General features: G+C 37.2%; 1 protein-coding gene across 1 annotated transcript in view; it reads right to left on the reverse strand.

Annotated features, from left to right (window-relative positions):
• Nucleotides 1-25,423, reverse strand: part of NALCN (sodium leak channel, non-selective) — a 212,706-nt gene that overhangs the window by 119,499 nt on the left and 67,784 nt on the right. The window lies entirely within an intron of this gene.

A 25,423-nucleotide genomic window follows, 5' to 3' on the forward strand; every position in this document is an offset into this window, starting at 1 on the left:
TAAGGTGTATGCATAAAATTTATACCACTAAGAAAGTAACATGAAGGTCAGTCACTCAGTTTGATGTTGAAATAAAGATACATAAAATGCCTCAGAAATAATTATAATGTACAAGACTAGAAATAGCAAAACACCCTTGACTTAAGGATTCTATGACACAAGATTTCTAAGAGTCACTGAGCAAAGATTCAATTGTGGCATAAAGAAAAGGGCAAGTTTTTTATCCTATACATGTTTAGTATACTTGTGGTGTTTATTTTGTCCCTTTTCTTTACAAAGTGCTTGAAGGTACCTTGAATATGAAAGACGCTTTAGAAAATCACATTCTATACACTGTTAATCATAGATAATTCATGGAGTGAATAGGATAAATTTGATTTTCATCTTGTTGGTTAATGGCCATCTGAGCAAGTACAAAATTGTGAAATTGCAGGAAATTTTCCCTTTTGTTTGCAGTACATTGTAGAGCATTTTACAAGCTATGTAACTAATTTTCTATAAACCATTTTGCTTTCAACTTATTTTATGACTGCCTGAAAAAGATATGCTTATAAGGAGAATTTAGCAATTATTCTCATGCTCTGCAATCTGAACATTTCTGAAAATTATTAAGGATTAACCAGAAATTTTATGGGATCAAGCTTTTTCACATCTTATATTGATGCAGTTATATACCAGTGTGGGACATTAGAAATATTGTAAATCTGACATACCATCTACTGTATTTGAGAGGAACTTCCAGATGCTAGATGAATTCATATAATGCAATTTCACTGAGGAAACAAGGCGAAGGGTGAGTTTTAAAGATGCTGGAAGGGGTGGCTTTTAGATATCGCAAAGAAAACAAGTCAGTACTCACAGCTAAGATGTTACTAACTTTGGTGATGACAGGGGGGCAGTCTTGGCCTTCCAGTACAGGCTGCCTGCCCCAGTGCAATGACAGCAGGGTGATTCTTCACCAATTTTGTCTATAGAGACTTGCTTTAACATTTTTTATGATAGCACGGGAAGTTCTTAGGGTAGTGATGTAGTAGAGATCTATGGTCCAATGAAAAATCTCCTCAGAAACTCGAGGTTACTTTGAGATCACCTTAGCTCAGAGAACCTTTGTTATCAGCTTCAGGAGATAATATAGATGGTATGGTGATATTCAAGGAAGGAAAATGCTCCCCAAAAACACAAACATCATAACTCTTGCAAGTTTTAGAACACGCATTTGGAAACCTTTCTATAAATGTTATGTGGTTGCAGCAGAGGTGACACTGGCCTGGTAGAAAGAACAGCATGGTCCTGGCTTGTAAAACATTCTACTCATTTCACTTTACTGTGCTTCCCGTTGCACCTTCCATCTGATCTGATTAGCATGCAAGCCTCAAGGTAGGCACTGTATCTAACTGTATTTTTACAGGGTCTCCTACTATGTAGCCTCAAAATAGCCTGGAAATGGGACTATTACTGAAAAATGGCAACATTTCAGGACATGCAAATATGTGCTCTGACAGGTAAGCATAAGATTTCCTGCTATCACCACCATATGTTTTTAAAGCAACAAATGTCATTTTCAGATGACATAATATAAATAAAATGATACAGAAATCAGCAATTTCCAAGCACTATCTTCCAACAGTCTAAATGTCTTTGTAATATTTGAAAATACAGGCAATTCACAAACCTGTCATATTTACATCGACTCTCCTGCCTTTTAGCATAGCTAATTTTGATTTATAAGTTAAAACTACTTTAAAAAAGGCACACCGAATTCTGATCAAAGGAATAAGGTAAAGATAGTAACTTAGGAGGAATGAGAAAATAACACACTTAGGAAGTAAATTCATGGAAATAATGATAAAAAGCCTACTGAAGAGAAATGGAAAACTTGCATCTTCAGATTTCTTAAAATAACCAAACCTTTAAGGCAAAAGTTTCTGTCAGAAATTAGATATATTTTTTTTCCTTACATGCTAGATTTGAAAGCCAAAGTCCTATTTCTGCTATAGGGCTAAAGAATTTGTTGCATATGCCTCTTTCAGACTAGCTGCATCCTGCTAATTCACATTCTGCAATAACAGAATAAAGCATTGCATAAATACACTTCTGTACGCCTCTTACTAACAGCAGTCACTTTTCTCCTCCCACAAACTTCTAATAGAACAGTCAAAAAGGAAATGGTGACTCTTCTGCCCTAAAAATCCATGAAATAATGGCTTATTTGAAACTAAACGATCCTCCTCATCAGTTTATAAATCAGCTTGCACAGATATGTCATTTTCTTTGCAAGAAGATAGAGAAGAAGTAAGCAGCCTTTCAGTGCCTGCAATCTGACTTAGAGAAATGGAGAACAGCTGCTACAACATAAAAGAAACCTAAAAATACTCCTTAAATTATTCATGATAACAATAATGCATAGAAATTGTTACCTACCTGTCAGATTTTTAGAACTGTTAGTAAGTATATCATCACCTCAGCAGTAATTTTCTTAAAGCTATATACTATGAAATGCAAAACAGAACCCAAATAATATGAATGAAGTTTTAGCTCTTTTTTCTAAACACTGCAACACAGATCAATTCAGAAAATACAATGAGTCAAAATAATTAATGAATAAAAGGTGAAATTAAATAGCCCAAATTAATTTTTGGTATATATGTAGTGACTTCATCAAAGCTGTAGGGTTGAAGTGGACTCTGTACTTTATCCTAAAATGTGATAAATCACCAACCTGTTCTATGTGGATTAATACACTGCCTAGTCCCACAGCAGTTGCAAAATGAAAGTATACAAATTCTTTTCCTCTCACAATAAAAAAAACTGCAAATCACAAATTGTCAGTGATGTCTCAGCAGCAATCCAGACATATGAACTAGTTTAAAATCACAATGCTAAATGTATTTAACCTTAATGCATATTATATACATTAAAATGCATTTAGCCTTAATATGTTTTATATATGTCAAACTTAATGCATTTAACCTGTGTGGATGACTGAGCACTGGAGCAGATTGCCCAGAGAGGTTGTGGAGTCTCCCTCACTGGAGACATTCAAGAACAATCTGGATGCAATCCTGTGCAGTGTGCTCTGGGGTGATCCTACTTGAGCAGGGAGGCTGGACCAGATGTCCCACTGTCATTCCTTCCAATCTTACCCATTCTGTGAACCTCAGGTACAGGAAGAGGTATAGACCCAAACACTCCCATCTGGTCACATTATGGATGAACACCACACAAATACATAATTATATAAAAATATATATGTATGCCCATAACATTTCTATAAAGACGCACTTATAGGGTAGGCCAAATTTATAGCCAATTGCTGATGCTGTGCTCGGTCAGTCACCTTATAATGGATGCACTTGACATTCTTAATCTACATTTTCTAAGTTCTTCTCTGAAAACTTCAGCTGATTCACTATCTGCATTATATATTTACATATTGTTGCTGAACCCTCTAGATATAATCTTCTATTTTATTACATTTTCTATATTTGTATATTTTTATTTTGAGAACATGTTAACCACAAAAAAAAAAAAAAGTAATAATGTTGTGCTTACTGTGGAGTGAGACAGCTTCATCCCTAATACTAAATCTGTTTGCTATTATTTAGAAGCTGTCCCATTTATGAGCTGTGGTACATAATATATTGCTCACTCCTTCAGAAACACATTAGATATTATTTTGACAAGTAATTGTTTATTATATGCGCTTCAACTTTCTCCCCAAATTTCAGGGGAGATGAGTAAGAATGAAAAGAATTTGGACCCTACCCATGCTGTAATTTTTTTCCATGTCTTCAAAATTTACATAACTTTTACACTTTACAACTCCAGGAACCTCATTTCCAAAAATTTTCAATTAACATTTATTCCTTGAATTATATGCCTCTGAAGATTTCACCTGGAAGGCCTCTCTGAAATTGCTTCAATAGACTACTTACTCTTTTACCTACATTTCAATTCAAGAGTCATGTCTCTGAAATGTCATTTATTAACCTGATGAGAATCAGCCATTTTCATTACCTCTGTTTTCTTTTGGTTTTTTATTTCTTGATTCATTAGAATAATTCCTATTTTTATGTTATTGCAGTTTTATTTATGTTATTGTAGCTTTACTAGTCACTTTATAAATATGAAGAAAAACTTTGCTCTCATTATAATTAGTAGCTAATGAGTTGAAAGAACAATAGACTGTAACATAAGTATTGCACCATATTCTGCAATTAGTACTTACTCAGGGTCATCGTGAAATCCTTCAGAATTCTTGGCATTATTTTTAGGATACCCACATACAAGGACAGGTGCAGCTGAGCTAGAGAGGAATTAAATAATCTGCCTGCCCTTCCCTTTTTGCTCTGTCACATTTTAAACCACCTTCTCAAGTATTTAGCACAGATTCTGTTTCACTGTGACTTTACTGCTGTGTCAACTCCAAGGAGCCAGTTGCTTGTATCAAAGTTGGTATCTACTAACTCTGCATACAATCTGTAGAGGACATGGCTCTTCAGGGGGAACCAAAACTCAGTGCTGGCCACATGTGCTTCAACCCACCTTTCCTCACAAAAGTGTTCACATACCATGAGGGACTTACGTGGGTGTTCTGATAGTATAAAGTGACAGAAGATAGAAAAGAGCTGACACTACTCAGAATGAGTTGGAGGACTGAAAATATAAATGCTGCTGTTAGAAGACTTCAGGACATATCTTCTAGTTCCTTTGAGTTCATGAGAAAACAACACACGGAGCAATTCAGGATAAACAGAAATTGAGTCTCTCTTTGCCCACAACCTCTTGTACAACAACACAGCACCATTTTGAATTCCCAACTACCAAGAAAACACTAACAAACCGATGTTTTAACAGAAAAGAAGATTAAGAAAACAAACAAAAAAAAAGAGATGTGGAATATTTTTCTCCACCTAAATAATTTCTTTTCTAACATCAAAAGATACATGTGGAAGCATTCAGTTCTATCTCTGGACAACTTGCTGTCAGTATTTCCAAACATCATGAAAACTTGGAAAATAAGCTTCCAAAAAAGAAATTCCTCATGAATGGAAACTTTTTTTTGGTAGGTTTTCTTATTACTATCACTATATTTCCTGGAAAACTCACTAAGACAAAACTCTCCTTCATGGAAAAGTTTTATACACATCTAGAGCTTCTTACCTTCTCTTAGTATTATTGCAGCTTTTTATCTTAGCACGATGATTATTATAATGTGTGCTTTGAAATTCTTTAGGTGGTTGAGCTAAATTTCAGTGCTTTTTCACAGCTGTTGTATAGTTCAACTGTTTAAAACTTACAGAAGTACTTGATCAGCATTAGAAAAAGTAGAGTAGTTCAATTCTTTGATAATTTCCCTTCTGAAGTAAAAACTGCCAAATGTGTGCTTTAAGACAACTTACTTTAAGACAACTCTAGTCAGAATTAATGAAAATATTTTCCTGGGTCAGACTGGTCATTTGTATCAATTATTGGTTTCTGATTGCAATGCCTTGCCTAACGTAGGACACTAATCTTCCTAGTTACTGTATGGACTGCTTTAGGAACATGGTGTACAGTCCAGTTCAGACTGGCAACAGCTACCTCCTTTGAAACGCTCTGTGTCACTTTTATACTTTGGTGTGCTGGTATGAGACAACAAAAACTTCATTTTTTGGGAGAAGATTTTATGGTAGGAAATTGATAATTTAATGAAATTCAGAACACAGTTGATATGCCTGAAAACATGTATGTGTATCTGCTTCACACTAAAAGGCTTAATCTAGTCAGGTGTGTAATAGGAAACAGAAAGAACATACTGACAGTGGTATGTTCAGAAAACCTCTTTTAGACAAAAACTTTTTCTAAAATGAGTTACTCAGCTATATAAATAAATATCAAAAATTTCAATAGAATTTCCACCTTTAGATTAGAATGGTTTTTCCTTGCATTTTCCTCGTGTAATTTAATTAGCACACTCTCAGATTCGTGATTTACATATAAAAAGCAGAGATTACTTTGAAATATATCAAATGCTCCATTAAAGAAGTGATCAGATGAATAATTAGAAGAAAAAATATTTTTTGCACTTGGACTCAAAACCTACTTTCTAGTAAAGTGGCTTCCAATCAAAAAAATTAAACACACAGAAGAGAATCATAGGAGTATTTCTCCCTAACTTAAATAGTGCTGGAAACTGCTGGCAACTTAGGCTCTACTGCCTTGAGCAAGGGGATAGCAAAGCTAATCGGGGATTTTGATTGCCATTAATTCAGAGGGCAAGGGGTAGTGATTGCCTATATAATTCCCTTTTTCTTAAAAAGCATCTGTTCTCCAGCTTCATCAGCTAGACTACCTTTACTGCAGTCAAGCTGTGATATCCCCTTCCCTTCACAAAGGTAAAACCAGTGATGTAGACCTGTCTAACAAAAAGACAACTCTAATGTGGCTTGGATGAAACATGGTATCATTCCAAAATGAAAGAACATTGATTTTTTTAAATTGCTTCCCTCTCATAGGTAGTAGTAAAAGAAATTATTTCCCCACTTTCTAAAAAGAGCATGATATTAAGGTTGGATTTGGACTGGACCACTCAGGAATCCTTTTTTGTAAATCTGTTGCAGAGGCTGGAGTCATAGGACACAGGAGACTGCAACCTTCTGGTTATTTTGAAGCTTACCATTCCAAATTTAGTGGAAATTCAACTAAATTTTAGTTGGATAATTGAATGAACAGCCGATAACCCTTCAGTTTCACAACCACACATGGAAGTGACTTGTAATTGTCATTTTCAGTGAGTTCATAGTTCAACATTACTAGCTTTCTCTTATAAGGTGTTATTTTAAGAAATATATTTAAAGCAAGAGACCTAAGATGAAGATTGTCTCAAGCCTAATGTACGCATCATTAATTCAAATTTCAGTCTCCTTTGAAAATCATCCACTCCCTTAAAAAAATCAAAAAAACAAATCACAAAGTGTCTTCTAAAAATATCCACACATTTCCATTTTTGATTGGTTTTTCAAATAGGATTAAGACAATTTTAAAATGTAGATGCCATGTAAAAAGAGATAAGGATAACGTGTAGTGTTCATAACTATGGTCACACTTAGGGCATAAAACCAAGCAGGTAGGTCCTACAAAAGACAAACCAAGAGATGCACCAAATGCAGGTACTAGTAAGTCTTCTTTCAGAGCCTGGGAGAGTTTGTATGGGGGGGGGTACAGTTCAATTTTTTGGCTGCTTTCACCACTACAGCTTCATAGAGCTGTGTTGGCTTCTGCTCATCTATAGCCAGCAAATTAAAAGAGCGGTTCAGTTCCGAGTAGAGTTGATTTGCAACACTGACAGCTTTAACACCACCTAAATAGAGCTGCTTCACTGAATGTTGCTAGAGATGGATGGGATTACACAAAATAAATGGGCTTGATCAAGCAGTAAAGACACACAAGGTAATGTGTGATTTTGGATGAAAATTGTAAATTTTGGGGCATGTCCTCAATACTGAGAAGCAACATGGATAGAGAGAAGTTGATTAAGTAAGGGAGAGGAAAGAAAATACAATTTTCCTTTCCTACAAATTTCTGAACTCCTAAAATGCTCTTCTCCCTATAACCCATCCTTTCAAAAATTCCCATATGACCTTCCTGAATTTTCACTTCAGAAACACTTATCTGATGGGAAAGCACATGGGAAGGGAATTAAGAAATCTTACGTTCACAGCAGGGGGAGGACAGAAAAGCAGAACAAGAGCAAAGGAGAAAAAAAGGTTTAGTACTAGGTTGAACTTGTAAGAGTATTTGACAGAACTATGGGTGGCAATCATAGGGGAATTGCTGTTCCTGGATTGTGAAACTCATTCAAGGGCAAGGATTTGTATGAACCTCACTTCTAACTCCTGCTCTTCAACTGGTGAGCGCACTGTTTGCCTAAAAACGTAGAACATTAAATCAAGCTGAGAATTAAGAAGAAAGAAAATTAAATAAAATAAGGAGGCAGGTTAAAAGTTTACCATCAGCACATACCTAGATGTTTTTAAAAGTTTAATTAATAAAAAATCTATAATTGTGATTTGATTTTGTTATATGCTAAATCAAAATGAAGCAGTTAATTAGTAAACCAAATCTCTTCTGGTCTGTATGGCAAGAGTTTCTATTGAAGTGAACTTCAAAGGATTTCTTTAAAAATATGAGCATCAAACATTTTTTTGAACAACAAAGGAATATCCTTTGATAAAAAAATGCTGTTGTCCTATATTTGTAATATATAATTCTTATTTGATAATTCTCAATGGGATTATAAGGTATCTCATAAGACTTTAGAAAAGAAGAAGGATCCTGTAATTAAATGATAAAACAAACTAATAACATGTCTGACAATATTGGTCCAAGTTCTGCAAATTTAGATGTTTTCTCATTTGCAAATCATTCAGCTTATTTTAGTTTTCCAAAGAAGATCTATAGCACTTTTAAAAACTGTCACATTAATATATGTCATTAAGTAACATTTCCATTTATAGTCATTCCTGAAAAATGGGAAAATACAGACATTCCAGCTATTTTATGTGATAGTTTTATATGATTTTGATTATATCAAGTATGAAGAAATTTGCCTTTAATGAAAACCATCTCTTTACTTATGGTCACTGAAATACACCTAAAACTGAAGCACTGTTTGCAAGAGATCATGAGATATACAATCTCAGTGTATTTTTATCTGTACAAATTCTTTAGGGGGAACTGCTATCACTGACACACTGCACAATACTGAATTAACATGGTCTACTAAATATCAGTGAAGTAGGACCTCTTTAGACCTGTATGTCCAATTTTCAATTTTGACTAACTAGAGTTTTAGTTTCAGCAGATGAAGTTTTGTTTCTATAAACTTGAATGTGGCCTCCAATTACTTCTCATTATGATCACAATGGGGTTTTAAAGCTACATGAAGAGTAGAGCTTCATGTGGTAATGAGAATCCATTACCACAATATGTTATTCAGTATTTGCATTGTGAATTCAACTTGAACATTTAAATGACCAAGGTTTTGAGTTATCATCAATGACTATCTTAAAATTACATGAATCATCTCCTGTTGACGCCTCTTACTTCTGATTATAAAATGTCTAAGGTGATCAACTCCCATCAGTATATCTATTTGCCAGACTCATAAGAAGGTCAAATAAATTCCATTCCTTCTATGTCTATGTCTGTACAACTCCACCTATGTATAAATATCTATTCTTGCCCTCATTCCCACCCCTAAGGCTTTCAAGTATTTTTAAAATTAATTTCTAGTTAATATTGCTATCCCACCAGTGCAAAGAATAAAATCATTAAAATTTAAACTGTATCTATCACTGCCACACATCCCATTCTAAGCCACAGTTTTATTCTATTATTCACCTTTTGCACACCATATCTTATTATTCCCTTAAACAACCAGTAGGATTAACTTTAGTGGTTATATATTAATGATTAATTCTGAACTGAAATAGTGTGAATAGCTTAAACTGTATATTGATTTACAAGGTGGGGGTTTTTTTTATGAAAAAGGAACTTCAGGGGCAGCATTACTACAGCCAATTTTTCAAATGATCTGCAAAAGTAACTACACTCGTTCATATATACCAACAGGTATTACTGTCCTTTCATTTCAGTGATGATGCTAGTTCATAATGTTTTTTGTTGAATACACTTGCATAATCACAATCCACAAAAAATTGTAAGTTTTTCGTGTCCAACATGAGTCTTACACATACCCTTATCTGTCTCAATATAAGCTCGTTACCTGTTTATGAAAACACAGCACACTTAGATGTTGAAGAGTCGTCTTAGAGACGAAGAGTTTCAAAGCAGTCAAGTGGATTTAGACATGTAAGCTCCACTTCAGTAATGAAATAGACAGAAAGCAATTCTTGGAATTGCTGAAGCATAGAACAACATTAATTCTGAGAAATAGGAAGTATTCTAGAAATGTATTCAATGTTAAGCATAACCAGTAAAATAATTTTTTTACAGCTAGAGTAAATTTAAGGAACTCCCTTTTTCCATTATATTTATAGGTAGGAGAAATAAACAGCTAGTTTCTCCCATACACCCCTAAATCAGTTAGCAAGAGCACGACCATTTGCCTCATGGGTTTATGGTATTTTTTATATTTCAAGACTGTTTGATATATAAGTTTGTTTCAATCTGCCAATTTTAATGACTGGAAAACCACTGTTCTAAATTCAAAACATTAGAAATTAAACTCTTCTCCAGTGCAGTCAGTGGCAAAACTCTGAGTTTAACTGCACCCAGGTTATACTGTTTCTCTTCTGCACTTCCTCTAAACAGAAAGAGAGAAAGTCCTGGATGAACAGAGCAGAAATAAACCTGTGCTAGTCTAGTGCCCTTTCTTCCTCACTTCTTCTCTGAGATACAGGCACAAGAAGGTCTCTGACCGTTAGCGTTTGGCTCTACTTTGCAGAACAATTTTCTCTCAGAAACCCAGTAAGTAAATGAATTATCCTCTTTTGAAGCTCAATCAGTGAATAACAACCTGCCTCAGAACACTTAAGACTGACAAGCCAAAGTTTGTATTTCTGTATCATACAGAGCTCTTTCCCCAGTTAGATCTTTACATCAGGCTTGGTTTTAGTTTACTCAATGGCATTTTCAGCTACAATAAACTTTGCTTAGTTTGCTCTATCCTGGGGGATATCACCTATCACCTCTAGAAGGATGCAGACTTACTGCACCTCAGTCTCCTGACATGAACTGGAAGATCCCATAACATAGCCATACCTTGCCTGACTTCATCAACATCCTCTGCAATAATCTCCATGTGAAGCATGCTCAGCAGCATCCTTGAAAAAGGAATACCTTCTCCCAATGGAATCCTTCGGACTGGGAGCAGTACAGGACCTATCATGGCTCCACAAAGCATACAACAGGCATGAATTCAGTACTAAAGCAAGATCCACACCAGAAGAAATGGTTCAGCTTATCTTCCAGTGGCAGAACATGAGATTGGTCACCCATAACAAACTTGCTCAGTTTTCTGCTTTACTTCTCTACTGTGGCTAAGGAAAAAGGAAGAGTTTAAGATCAAATCAGTTCTATTGTTAGTGGCTTCTATGCTATGCAGCCTTGGAAAATTCTACTTTGGGCAGGAGATGAAATGGAGCTACTGAGTATGAAAACAGTAAGGCTTCTCTTGCAAACAACCATGAATAGTCAGTGGGAGGCAGTTTCTCAGTAAAAGAGAAATGACTTAGAGGATACTGAAGAAAACTGAGATATCCAGGAAGATAGTTCTGAGTCAACAGAATAAAAACTTTATGTAGACAAAGATAGTATGAGGAAGGGAATTGGGTATACAGTCAGCTTTCACTAATTAGTGTTCCAGTTCCTCCTCTGAGTTATCTAGGATCCTACAGAAGGAAGTTAAGGGCAGAAACAAAGAAAGAAGCACAGCACTTGTGCTGCCAACTCTGCTATATTAGCAGTGTCTGTAGTAAAATACCTTCTGAAATCAAGCCCACTACTGCATATATCTGCTTTTCTCAGTTGAACCTTCTGAAATTTTTACGATAGAGAACAGGAACCCTCTAGGTACTGGGCAATTAATAAAATGTCATTACATGTAATATATGCACCAGGTGGAATTAATGGCAAAATAATGCATGGTACTTAAAGTATGATGTTTTAAGCTACTATTCAAAAGATGAGGTGAAGATTGAATGGAAATGACTGATTATGGAAATGAATGATGAAAGTTCCTGAAACACTGCAATTTAAATATGAAACAGAATGTTATGGATCTAGGCCTATTAAAAAAAAAATCTGTCACAACTAGCAAAGAAAGCATCTGCTTCTCTCCACTAAGTATAACCTTCTGTGCCTCAGTTGGATAAATAATTTTTAAATATTAAAAGTAAATTAAATGCCTGTTCCTGCCCACAGAAACTGGTTACTGTGTATGAGGAAAGAATAGTTTTTTGCCAACTGTCCTGAGAAAAGGAAGCCCACGTTACAGCTCTGCACTAAGCTGAGCTGGAAAGATCAAGGCTCTTTGTGTAGATAAAAGGAAAAGCTGGGAAAAGAATCCAACATAGCTGAGTGACAGCTCTATAGTTGTGATTAATTTTTGTCTTTCTCAAGGAATCAAAGAATCACAGAATAGTTAGGGTTGGAAGGGACTTCTGGAGATCATCTAGTCCAACCTCCCCTCCAAGACCAGGTCATCTAGAACAGGTGACACAGGATGGTATCTGGGTGGGTTTTGAATGCCTCCAGAGAGGGAGACTCCACAACCTCCCTGGACAGCCCGTTCCAGTGCTCTGCCACCTGCAATGTAAAGAAGTTCTTCCTCATGTTGAGGCAGAACTTGTGTTTTATGTTATGGCCCCTCCCTGCTGGGCATCACTGAAAGGTGGTTTATCTTACAATAGAGTAAAAGAAGTATCTGCTGCATCACACCCTTATCCCTACTGATGCAGAATGACTTTCTAGGCTGTTGACCAGCATGGCCTGACAATGGCTGCAGCCATTGGAGGATATTTTCCTGCTACCACTCAAACTCTACTACAGAATCAACAACATTCACTGTTCACCATAAATTCTCTCATTCTTATTTTACTCATAGAATCACACAGTGTTAAGAGGTTGGAATAGATTTTAAAGATCATCTAGTTCCAACCCTCCCTACCATGGGCAGGGATACTTCCAGACCAGACCAGATTGCTAAATGCCTTATCCATCCTGGCTTTGAACACCACAAGGGTTGGGGCATCCACAACCTCCCTGGGTAGCCTATTCCAGTGTTTAACCACCCTGATAATGAAACATTTCTTACTAATATCTAACCTAAATTTTGCCTCTTTTAATTTGTACCCATTACTTCGTGTAATGGTCATAGTTGTTTGTACCATGCAACGTACAGCCTGCTGTACCCTATCCTAATTTTCTGTCGTCTCTACTTGATCTTTTACAATACCTATCATTAACAACCAAGCACGTTTGGTTTCTGTGTTTAAGTATTGCACTGTATCCTTTTTGCCCCTGTGTTATGAAAGAATTTGCAAAATCTTTTCACTTGAGGAAAACTCATTCTCTGCTACCATCTGGTACTTTTATTCTGTTAAAAGAATGAAAGTCAAGAAGCAAACACAAAAACTGATGGTCATATGCAGTCTGCTTAACTGCTATCTGCCTGCATGGCTCTGGTTTGGACCTCCTCTGTTAGTTCTCCTTGAAACTACAGCCAAGAATGGCTCCCTCCATTCAATACCACTGTCTAACACCACAGAAGTCTTTGCACCCTTGAACAACTTCACTCCCACCGCTATCAAACCTGAGAGCACGCAATGCATGACCTCAGCATCACACCATTATCATTCTGGTGAGCTGTAAACACTACCCTTAATTTATTTTGGATACTAGGAATGGAAAATACCACAGAGAAATAATTGTGCCTGAAAGATACAGGAGTGCCACAGGGATCCACACAAGACAAAGGGACAAGCACTATATAAAGTGGGAATGATTGATCTGTTCTGGACAAGGAAGTATGGAAGGCCATAGTCCATGTCCAATGGCCTCTAGGCCAGGTATCCATCCTCACCTTCTTTAGCTAGAAAAATAAAGAGCATGAGAGTCTATAAAAGGGAATGAACACTCTTATTGTGACAGTTCAGTTTTGTACATTGTCTGAAAGCTCTGAGACAAGAACATTAAAGGATTTTTTTTTTTACATGGAAGAATTAAAATAATACAGAAAAAAAAAAAAGAGCTCAAACTTCAAAATACCCTGAATATAAAACTAAATCTACGGCTAGAAATCAAAGTATATCTATGTCAATGAAGGGTTGTGAACATGTGCTATCAGTTCACATCCATTAAACATGAAGAAAGTTAGTCTCCTTTGTCCATGTGACACACTGCTAGCTTTCCTCTTTGCTCCTATCAGACCTCAAAGATCCTCTTTTCAAAGGTTTGAGGTACGGGTAGGAAAGAAATGGAATCTCAGGAAGGGGATGCAAAATTGTGAGAGAATCAGCTTGAAGATTTGAATCTACTTTACTGCACTGCAGCCTTCAGTTTGTTAAAATGCATAGGGCAGCGGAAGATGCTTCTGTCTTTAGCTAACACTTTAAAAATTCCAAAAGGATAAAGGATGTAGACTTTGACATGACCACAAATACTTCTCTGTATAACAGCTGCATTTATGTCAATGAAATCACTCACATGAAAATACGATTCTCAAAACTCTAGGCACCTTCTAGTGATTTCAGTACGATTTAATAAATGCAAATACTTATGAAAATTCAGTATGCATGCCTGCTGAAGCAGGACTTAATCTTGCTTTAAATCTGCGCACCAGAAATATATTATTATGGCCTACTGGAGACAGAGGAGGTAGAGATTCTGGCATTCAAGATTCACCCCAGAAGCACTGACACACCTAAAATAGGAAGGCAAACACCCTGCACTCTGATGCAGTCTGTAGAGTGATGGGCACCCCTGGATTCCAATTCTCAGCTGCCCTCTGACAGTGTCCATAGTTTTCCATTGGCTTTGTGCCACTATGATCCTACCATCGGTATCTGCCTGGGGCTTAAAGACATGAAACGAAACAAGACCACGCTGATTCTCAAGAGTTAAGAGTCAGCATTTAGAGCACCAAGAATATGATAAGAAAAGGTAAAGCCATTCTTATAGATTTTTTTAGTGAGATATATTAATGAATAATTGAAAACAAAGATTTTAATCTGAATATGAAATAGCCACTTAAAAATTTCAGGATTTAGTAAGAGTTGTTTGCCTAAATACCTACTGGCTCACACTCATCCTGAATGTTCTTAGGCATTTCACTGAGGTGCTGTGAAGACCACACAGTTTGTGTCGCCTCCCCATGACAGTGAAGAAGTACAGACAACACAAAAGTCAATTCATCATCCCCAACTTGTGAATTATCTTCAGGTTCATGACGAGAATAAGTCTCCACTCACTATTGAGAAACTATAGGGTTAGAGACCTCAAGAGTAACAAAGAGATATTGCAAAGTGATTTGTTTTAAAAAGTTTCAAAAATCTAAAAATAATATCTAAAAAGAACTAGCTAATAACCTACATGGTTGTAGTACATGATATTCTTTGCAGTCCTAGTGAAAAGAGACATTTCTTTGCGAAATAATAGAATTATGGAAAATCTTGGAGGGAAAACAACCCACATGAAGACAAAAAAATCCTGCTAGTTTTATTCTAAGACTCTGCAGTCTTCCACTTTGCTCAGATTTGTCATCCAAGTTACAGCTCCAAAGGAAGTCATGCTGCTCCTGCTGCTGCTTTCAACACTTTGATTGCTCTAATTGTGTGAAACACAAAAAAACTACATGACAATTTAAATACCTGTTTTCTGTTTGATAGGATTTGAAACACTGGACATATTTAACCCCAGAAATAAAATTTTCTAAAGGAAACTCAGCTGAACTTCAACTCTAGTGGCATTACTGAATAGTTTCTATAATCCACTGACACTCATGTGCCCTAAAATTTATAAGTACAAATTATGAGTACAAGCTGTACTGAAGTCCATTGCTAAAAAGAATGCTAGAAAAATGTTCTAGTCTGCCTGTTTAGATCAAAGCAAAAAGACTGAGGTGAAAAAAAAAAAAAGCAAAACACATAACTGAAGCAGTCTTTAAAAAACATTAAAATAACTTCTGTATTTTTATTGTAGGAGATTTTTAGCTTATTAATTTGGCCATGATGTTGTAAGAACTGAATGTGACTGCCTAATGAGTGAACTGTTGTGGTGGGTTGACCCTGCCTGAATACCAGGTTCCCACTGAGCCACTCTATCACTCCCCTCCTCAGCTGGAAGAGCTTGGGGAAAAGATGGAAAAAATTTGTTGGTCAAGATTAAAGCAGTTTAATAAAGCAAAAGCAAAGGCAGCATGTGGAAGCACAGGAATACAAAAGGTTTATTCTCTACTTCCCATCAGCAGGTGAAGTACAGATACTTCCTGGGAAGCAGGGCTTCAGCATGCACAGCAGTTGCTCTAGAAGACAACATGTTGTAATAACAAATGTGTGTGTGTCCTCTCTCTTAGCTTTTATATCTGAGCAGATACCATATGATATGAATGAAATGAAAATGATATGAAATATCCCTTTGGTCATCTGGGGTCAGCTGTCCTGACTGTGTCCCTTCTCAAGACCTTGCCCACACTCAGCCTACTGGCAAGGGGGGAATGCTGGGGAGACAGTGCTGATGCTGTGTGAGCACTGCTCAACAATAGCTCAACTGGTGTGTTACCAATACCCTCCTAAAAAAGCACAGCACTACAAGGACTGCTATGGGGAAAATTACCTCCATCTCAGCCAGTCCCAACACAACTGTACAGGACTGTACAAAAGAAGATCAAGAATTATAAAAGTTCCTTATGTAAAATGTATTACTTGTGGAGCAGGTTTTCTGTGGATGCATTTGAAAATCAGGGGCTACACAAGAGGTTCTATTTTCAGCTTGTCAAAAACCAAGGAGAATTTCAGAGATTTTGACTAACTGTGTCAGCCAATGCTTCTGGCTGGATGGCCAAGCCCAGAGAGTGGTGGTGAACGGAGTTACATCCAGTTGTTGTCTGGTCACAAGTGGTGCTCCCTGGGGCTCAGTACTGGGGTCAGTTCTGTTTAATATCTTTATCAATGATCTAGACAAGGGGTTTGAGTGCACTCAATCAGTTCACAGAGGACACCAAGCTGTATGGGAATGTTGATCTGCTGGAAGGTAGGAAGGCTCTGCAAAGGGATAAGGATAGGATGGATTGATGGGCTGAGGTCAATGGTATGAAGTTCAACAAGTCCTGCTCTTGGGTCACAGCAACCCCATGCAGTGCTGCAGGCTGGGACAGAGTAGCTGTAAAGCTGCCCAGAGGAAAAGGATCTGTTAGTGTTGTTTGCCAGTCACTAACCATGAGCCAGCAGTGTGCCCAGGTGGTCAAGCAGGCCAATGATATCCTGGCTCATATCAGAAATAGTGTGGTCGGCAAGACAGGGCGATGATCATCCCCCTGTACTTGGCACAGGTGACCGGTGAACACCTCAAATCCTGTGTTCAGTTTTGGACCCCTCATGACAAGAAAGACGTTGAGCTACTGAAGCATGAAGTCTTACGAGGAGTGGCTAAGGGTACCAGGATTGTTTAGCCTCGAGAAGAGGAGGCTCAGAGGGGTCTTATCACTCTCTAAAACTATATGAAAGGAGGTTGTAATGAGGTGGGGGTTGGCCTCTTCTACCAAGCGACAGGATGAGAAGAAATGGCTTCAAGTTCTGTCAGGGGAGGTTTAGATTAGACATAAGGAAAAAATTCTTCACATAAAGGGTTGTGAGACATTGGAACAGGCTGCCCAGGGGACTGGTAGAATCATCATCACTGAAAGTGTTCAGGAAAACCCGTGGATGTGGCACTGAGGGACATGGTTTACAGGCGAACATGGCAGTGCTGGGTTAATGGTTGGACTTAATGATCTTAGAGATCTTTTCCAACCTTAAGAACTCAATGATTCTATGATATAATTCTGACATACAATGTTTTTTGAAAATCTGCTTCCTCAGAGAAATTCAAAATACTTGATCCTAAATTTCCTAAGTTGATGCCAAGGGCCTGATGTGACCCAGTTTTCTGCTGTGCGAGGCTGTCGTCTAATAAGGACTATTGCCAAGGAAAGCAACTACCCTTTTATAAGCTTAATCATAGTTAAACACCTATCTATTTTGTCTTTTTGATGTGATTCCAATATTTTAAGTCTGCAGGAAAATTACATGATCAAACTGAGGAAGTCATTTTCTATTTGATCAAATGCAAAACAATGAGACCAATGACATGTTTCCTTTCTTTTTTGTTTAGTTTCTGTAGTTACATTGCTACAACTCGGCTAGTAATTTACTTTGTAATGAACAAGAACAGACAGTTCAGCAAGTAAATGAAAAACTATGGAGAAGAAACTATGAACATAAAAGAACTGTGTCTCTAACTCATTGTTACAAATGTGGTTTGGTATAATGGTTATAAAGGAAAAGGCAGGCAGGTAAGAAAGATAGGAAGGAGGAAGAGAGGGAAGGAGGTTGTATGCCTTGCAGAGTGGCAATATGCGTGCAGTCCTGAATCCCCTTGAAATTGCTTTTCTGTTAGATGCCTGTATACAACAGCAGAGAAATAGAAGCATAGAAAAAAATACAATAGGAATCTAATAATCATTAAATTAATTATTATTCGTTAATGCCACAATGTTACCTATGGAAAGATTTGAAAGTTATCTTACAAATGACAGCCTTGTCACCAAACACACTAACGTCTTTTATAACAATCTTTAGTGATAGTGAAAGTCTATTTCCCTTTCTGATGTTTCCTTGGTACTGGTAGTTATATTTGGATACACAAGCACAAACAAAAAGCAACCATCTCCCATGGCTGGTTGTTTATAGTCCTCAGACGCTCCTGTTTGCCCTCCTCTTGTTACTGATTGCATGTTACAACACCCTGTGATCCTGATCGTAAAGTTTTGTTGTCTCAAATTCTTTGTTTTATTGAATATGAGCACCTGTCTCAAAATTAAAACGAACAATCTTTGCATCATTTTGCTTTATTTCTGAATAATCTCAGGAAAATGAGCAAATTAATCTGCAATTGTAATCAATTAAAATGCTGCATCGTTACTTTATGTAACTTGTTCCTACGAGATGTTCTGGAAGCCAAAACGATAAATGCGTTCAAAAAAAAAAGGCTAGACAAGTTAATACGTGATAAATCCATCAACAGATACTAAATATAATGACCTAAATTTAACATCCACTTCAGAAAGTCCCCAAATGAATTACTGATGGAGTGCAAGACAGAGAACAAGGGCATAAATGGGTATCCAGGAGCCCAGAGAAGGATGATATACACCTATTTCTGGTACTGGTCAATTTTTAAGTCACGGCAAATGCATTGTTTATCTGTTAGTTTTATGAGCACTGCAGAGTTTCCAGTAATCTATGACGTTGCTAGATATCAATCCAAGGAAAGCAATCAAAAGGAAAGTGATGCATTAAAGTATTATTTTATTGAGATAGCACCTCAAATAGGCTTTAAGCTTATTAAATATTAAATATTGACCAAAATACTGCTCAAAGAAGGCAAAATCTCAAAGCCTAAATAAACACAGACACCTTTATTCATCTGACCATGCATTATTGTTTCAGTTCTATCAAAGTAAAATAAAAGTAGGCCTCCTATAAAATTCATGCGTTTAAATCTTTTGCAACATATTAAAGGCATTCTTTATGCATTAAGTCTCTAGTGAGAGATAAAGTACTTATTTGCAAAGACTTTGAGTGAATTTTGTTCCTTAGGAACATGGTGCATAAGTCTGAATCTAGGAAAGAGTTAATCAGATTGGAGAATATATATCCTGCCTTTAGGACACAGGTAATTAATATGCACTCTTCTGACCCTTCTTGCCCAAGTATATTGTCATTCAATATCCTGTGAAAGATGGAGTTCTTAGGAAAAGGTAGTCAAGACTCTCCATTGCCCTGTATAATTTTAATTAAAATTTGCACTAAGTTTGGTTTTATTAATTCCTCTCTGGGCTCTATAAATATTACTGCTCCAAATATGAAAGGGAACATTATTAAAAGTTCTGTTTCTACAGTGACATGAGTCTGGGCCTATCCTCTGGAGAAACTCCACTTATTTAGTGTATTGAGTTATTTAGAACTTACTTCCTTAACAAACTATATTGTACATTGGGAAAGGAAATATCCTAGTGGCTAATGGAATGAAGAAGGACTCTGAAGATCTGTGTCTGATTTATTGGCTAAGCACAAATTTCCTGTAGATTTTATAGGTTTCTTGCTTAGTTCATAATCCTTATTGTGGAAAAATGTATCCCTCTGAGATTTGTCTACTGTGTTGTCTAAACCTACTAACGAACTACTTGAGAGGCACTCCAAAAAGATAGGGCCTGTGCTATCTAAGCTGGCAAACAGATATATCCAGCTGTCTAAAGTGGGGAGTGATGGAGGAAAGAATAATGTGATAACTGTGGTGTGTAACATAAAACTCTCTCTCACACAAGTTTTGAAAGACACTTAGAACCATAGAATATCTTGAGTTGGAAGGGACCTACAAGGGTCATTGAGTCCAGCTACTTCCAGCTACAACCATTTTACATGGACTAGCTGGATCTGTTGGGTTTTACTAGTTTGGCCTTTGTACAACCATGCTTACTCCCTCAGATCAGGTCAGGGTTTCAGCCTGGCAGGCAATGGCACATGAAGCAATGCAGGTCTGGTGTTATATCTGAGCAAACAACAATTCAGACAGAGATACCATATAGGCTCTGTGCAGAGCCTTTGTAACTCACTTTTTCTCACACAGACGTGGGTTTTGCACCAAACTGCTCAATTAGGTAAAACAAATAAGAAGGTTAACCACAGCTGATCTGCAAAGAGGATTACAAAGCAGTTTCAGAATCCCTCCTAGAGTGTAGTGTGTCTTGGTACGTCTAAACTGATGGGTAGGTGAGTGACACTGAGCTTGCCAAAGAACCCCCTCTCGTCTCTCCCAAGAGCCCACCTGCCTATCCCCTGGGCGCACGGCGTATAGGCAGAGCAGAACTAGGATGTACGTACAGATCTGGGATCTGCAAGGGGCTCTTGCATACAGCAGCATAACAGTTAAAAGTAAATAAGACTAAACCATGACAAGTGGGCAAGAAAGATGGCCGCTAATATGGTATTTTTGAAGAACTTTAACTTGGTCACCTAACTGAGTTTTCTTTAATTTTTTATAAGTGGTTGGAAGTGGCAACACGAAAAATTAGTGTCACTATGGTTTCTGATTATGTCTTGCAAATCCATCCTCATGTAGGGCAAAGAAGCTTTTATTTTGGTATAATGGTTTTATACTTATTGTATTTTTCTTTTGAGTGTTCCCAAAGGTGCTTTGTGGTCTTTTATTACTTGTTCTCACTGTTCCCTATGACTGGCATTGATTTAAAATATTGATTTTCTTTTCTTACTGAAAAATAATCTTTGTGTTTTCCATTTCAACCTGAACCATTTGGCATGAATGCATGCTGAGGCTTCCACATTGCCATATTATTTTGCTGTTGTTGATATTACTTTAACACACTGTAGTGTGCTAGAACTTTCTGCCTACCGTGAGTTACTCCTACAAGCCCAGCAGGAAGCTTCAGTTCACAAATAAAGAAAAACCGAGCACCAGGTTCCAGGAAAAATCCTTTAAAAAACTCTTGGAGCATGTATTTATGCTTTTAAAGGCACATCGTGTTTTTTAGTTTTCCTATTAATTTTAGAGGTTGCTAATGTTTTTATCACTCGTTCCTTAAAGTACACATACTCACTTAAAGCTGAACTGGGGAGATTAAGCTCACATCTTCGGAGAAACTGTGGTTGTTATTATTAACACCAAGTACTGACATCTGCAGTTTTCTCAATGCACAGTTTTATAATGAACAGAGAAAATATGGAACTATGGCTCCTGTGGGAAACAATGAGCTAGACAACAATTCCCTGTTCACACGCAAAAATGTATAGTTTGGGCAAAAAGGAAATGCATAACCGGAGATCCAATGATGTTTAGAAAAAGCTTTGGAATGCTGTGTGTGATGTGTCACCATGAACGGAAGCAGTCACTTAAAACCTGTATCTGCAGTCATACTCTGATAGTAAAATCTTCAACTGATTAGAAATACTATATTCACTTTTAATTATATGTGCTCCACCTAGGGAAGAAATAGAAGGTCACAAAGCTATGACCTGAGCAAGCAATGACATTATTACGAGTATAGCGCTTTTGAACATATGATTAATGTCAGAAATTTAAGCATATCTTTTTGCATAAAAAAGTCCTTCATGATATGTACTATTATCTCAGTTTGTTAAAGAATTCTGTATAATGACAAAACTCTAGAGAAACTTGAAGGTGAGACAAAAAGATGAAAAGTAGTATCAAAGACATAAAACATATGGAGGGTGGAGGAGACATGGCCAGAGAAGCAGGAATTGAGTGTTGTAGCAGGATATATTGAATGAGAGAGAGAGAAATGAGACAAAACAGTACTTAGGGATTTTCACTGCAGGAGTAACAGAAAAGAGCATAAGTGGGTTTTCTCTTTCATGGAAAGTAATTATTGGTGAACAAGAAAAGTGTGGTGGTCTGTTTATTTACTAATTTGCCCTTTAGTGTAACTTTGGAATCAAAAGCAGAAGGTGAGCTTACTCAATCCTATTCTCTTCTTACCTACAGTGGCTTTCATTAAATTATATGCATATGTATTTTTTTCCAATTAACTGAGATCCTCTCTTACAGTGAAAAAAACATCTTTTCTTTCAGTTGGCTAAAATTAAGTTTTGATTTGAATGAGTTTATTATTTGAGCATATTACATGAATTTATTATTAAATTAATTAGATTAATTGATTCCAAATCCTAAATTTCTGAGGCTGCAGTTAAAAAAAATTTTAAAATTACGTCTTTTTTTTCTATGCCCTCTTCTCATTTCAAAAGCCTAGGAACTGCATTGGTTAACAGAAGCTTGGATAAATCAGTGGTGCACTTGGTACCGAAAAGTACTGAAAAACAACCAGAGTATGAAAAGTGTAATGTAAAAGCAAACGGTTAGTTTCGGTGAGGCAAAAGCAGTGAAAAAAATGAGGAGAAATGGAAGGCTCTGCAGACAAATTAAACATGTTGGTGACAGAAGAACCTGCACAATATAGTCCAGCCCCATCCAATCTTGCTATCCTCAGTTGAATATAGGAAGATCGTAAATATCGGCCATTATGAAAAGAAAAAATAAAGAGATTCCCATTAATTTCTACTTGCACACAGCGTATGGGAAGAAAGGGTGAAAGGGAATGGAGTAAAGGGTCAGAAACTCCAACATCTGGCTAACTCTAGCCGCTTTAGCCACAGTAGCAGTTGCAACTGAAGAGGCAGTGAGTTTCCTCCTGGGACATCTCAGTTCTCTGTCTCATCTAATAATGTAAACTGGCATCCACTTCAGTTCATGTTATTAAAAGAAGTTATGAATTCAGACAGTAGAAATGATTGAAGTTCATTTAACTAGAGGAAGGAAAGGACAGGGCAAATAAAGTGTAAATGTGAGTGGTGAGAACCACTATATTTTTCTGTTATGAAATAAAAAGTTAATCTCATAAAACTGGAGAATCAAACATATTTTGCCCATATACCTATTTTGCATACTTTAATTCACTATTTTTTACTGAAAGGGACCCGAAAAACAGTAAGTCTCGCAACTATCTTGGAGCCCCTCTGTTGAACTTGCGCCAGCTTGTCAGTACTTATATTGTACCAAGGGGGCCAAAACCAGACATGGTGTCTGGATTCAGGCTTACCAGTGATGAGCAACAGGAGATAATTCCTTCCACACAATGGCCCAGGATCCTGTTGACTGCCTCTGCTGTCAGGGAAGGCCGCTGGCTTCTGTTCAGCATGCTTTCTACAAAGACTCCCAGGGCCTTTCCAGCAAAGCCCAGACCCATCTTGTGTTGCCACAGTGGGTTCCTCCTGAAGTACAGCCGGTCCTCAGTGAATTTAACCTAATGTCCCTGCTGGTCTTTACCCTAGGCCTGCCTACTTCTGCCTAAATAGCAGCTCTGCTCTTAATTGTTTACTTCTCAATCTGGCAGCACCTACAAAGATGCTGCACATGCCATCACAGACATTAATCTACCATTTTAAGATGTAAATTTGTGAAGAATTCTTAAATTTTAAATAGCTTTGAGGTTTGTCATTTGATGCATGCAAAGTAAAGAGCAACCAGAGGTCAGGGAATGTTTTCCTATCCCATTTCAAGTAGACTTTACCAAGTATATCCAGAGAATCCCCTCATTCTCACAGAGAGCACAGGTTTGCATTACTACCAAGCTGGGAGGAAAGAAAATGAGACTATCAGACCCTGCCCTTCAGTGCTTCTGATTCACTGTCACACAGAAAATGGAACCATGAAACATTTGGGACAGAGACAGACAGGCTACTGCATGGATAAGAGTCTGAACATAGTTCTGTACTTACGTGAGCTCCAGGAAAAAAGAAAATTATGCATTAATTTTTCCTGTGAAATAATTACACTAATATACATACATGGCAAAGGTAGTACTATGTCCTCATAAAATCAAAGAATCACAGAACTGTTAGGGTTAGAAGGGACCTCTGGAGATCCTCTAGTCCAACATCCCCTGTCAAGTCAGAGTCACCTGGAGCAGGAGACAGTAACACATTCAGGTGTGTTTGCAGTGTCTCCAGAGAGGGAGATCTCACTGGGCAACCTATAAAAAAATGTGTTTTGCAAGTTACCTTGCAAAGTCTGTGACTTTAGCTCTCAGTCAGGAACATCACATAACTTGTATTAGTGGCCCTGTGGAGCTAAATTTTGAATTGGTTGCAAAGGCTTTTAAGAGGGAAGAGGATGAGCCTGCTGGGGATGCAACACACACTTTAAACAACTATTTAAAAAATTTACTGTCAGAATCAGATGTAGGGCAGAACTCTGAGGCCATATCCTCCAGTAGTCCAATGCAGCCATTGAGACTTTGCAACATCAACACATTTAGGAAAGGCTTGAGGTTTTATTAAACAACAAAAAAAATACATTCTCTGTTGAATTCAGTGTTATGTTTGTTCATCTTCAGTTTTCCATGGACTGCACAGGTGCCTACTGTGACAGCATTACACTTTTTTTGTAGCTCATCAGGATACATATTCTAAAACAACTGGAGAATTAAAGGACATCAGCATTATCTGAGTTCTTGCACTCACCCAAACACGTTAATAATGTGTACTTACTGCCAGAGTTAGATTTCAAAGCTAATATCCTGTCAAAATAAGTGGCAGTTTACAACTCTCATAGTCATCTCTTTTATATTGCAGATACTCTTTGCATATGTTGCCTGGAAGATAAGAAGAGGTCTCAATTTTTTTTAGAATTCAGCTTTTAATCAGCAATTGTTTTCTTCCCAAATAAAATCAGGGTCAGTCCCTAAGATCCAAACACACTGAACTGTCTATTTGTAGGAACTCCTAACAAAGAGAAACAGAGCATTGTCCATGGCATAGCTAATCACCTTATATACACAACTCAAGATCAGCAGTGGCATTTGCAAGTTCTCATTTACAATTTCTCTTAGAAATTGTACACTCATTTCCTCTCATTAAGCAAGAAATGCTTGTTTTCTAGTCAGTAATTGCACCAACATTTTTAAGTGACAATCAGTTGTATAACTGCAGGCAAGCAGTTACTCAGGCTAGTTACTGAAGTGGGAGAGGGAATGGTGATGGCAGAGTCAGCCACAGCCTCTACATATAGCTGTTGGTATTGTACTTCAGAGGTAGAAGGCTCCCTACATAATGTCCTTTGTCAACAC

Source organism: Manacus vitellinus, unplaced genomic scaffold, assembly GCF_001715985.3.
Source record: "Manacus vitellinus isolate BGI_N305 unplaced genomic scaffold, ASM171598v3 scaffold_2_pilon, whole genome shotgun sequence".
Lineage (NCBI taxonomy): Eukaryota > Metazoa > Chordata > Aves > Passeriformes > Pipridae > Manacus > Manacus vitellinus.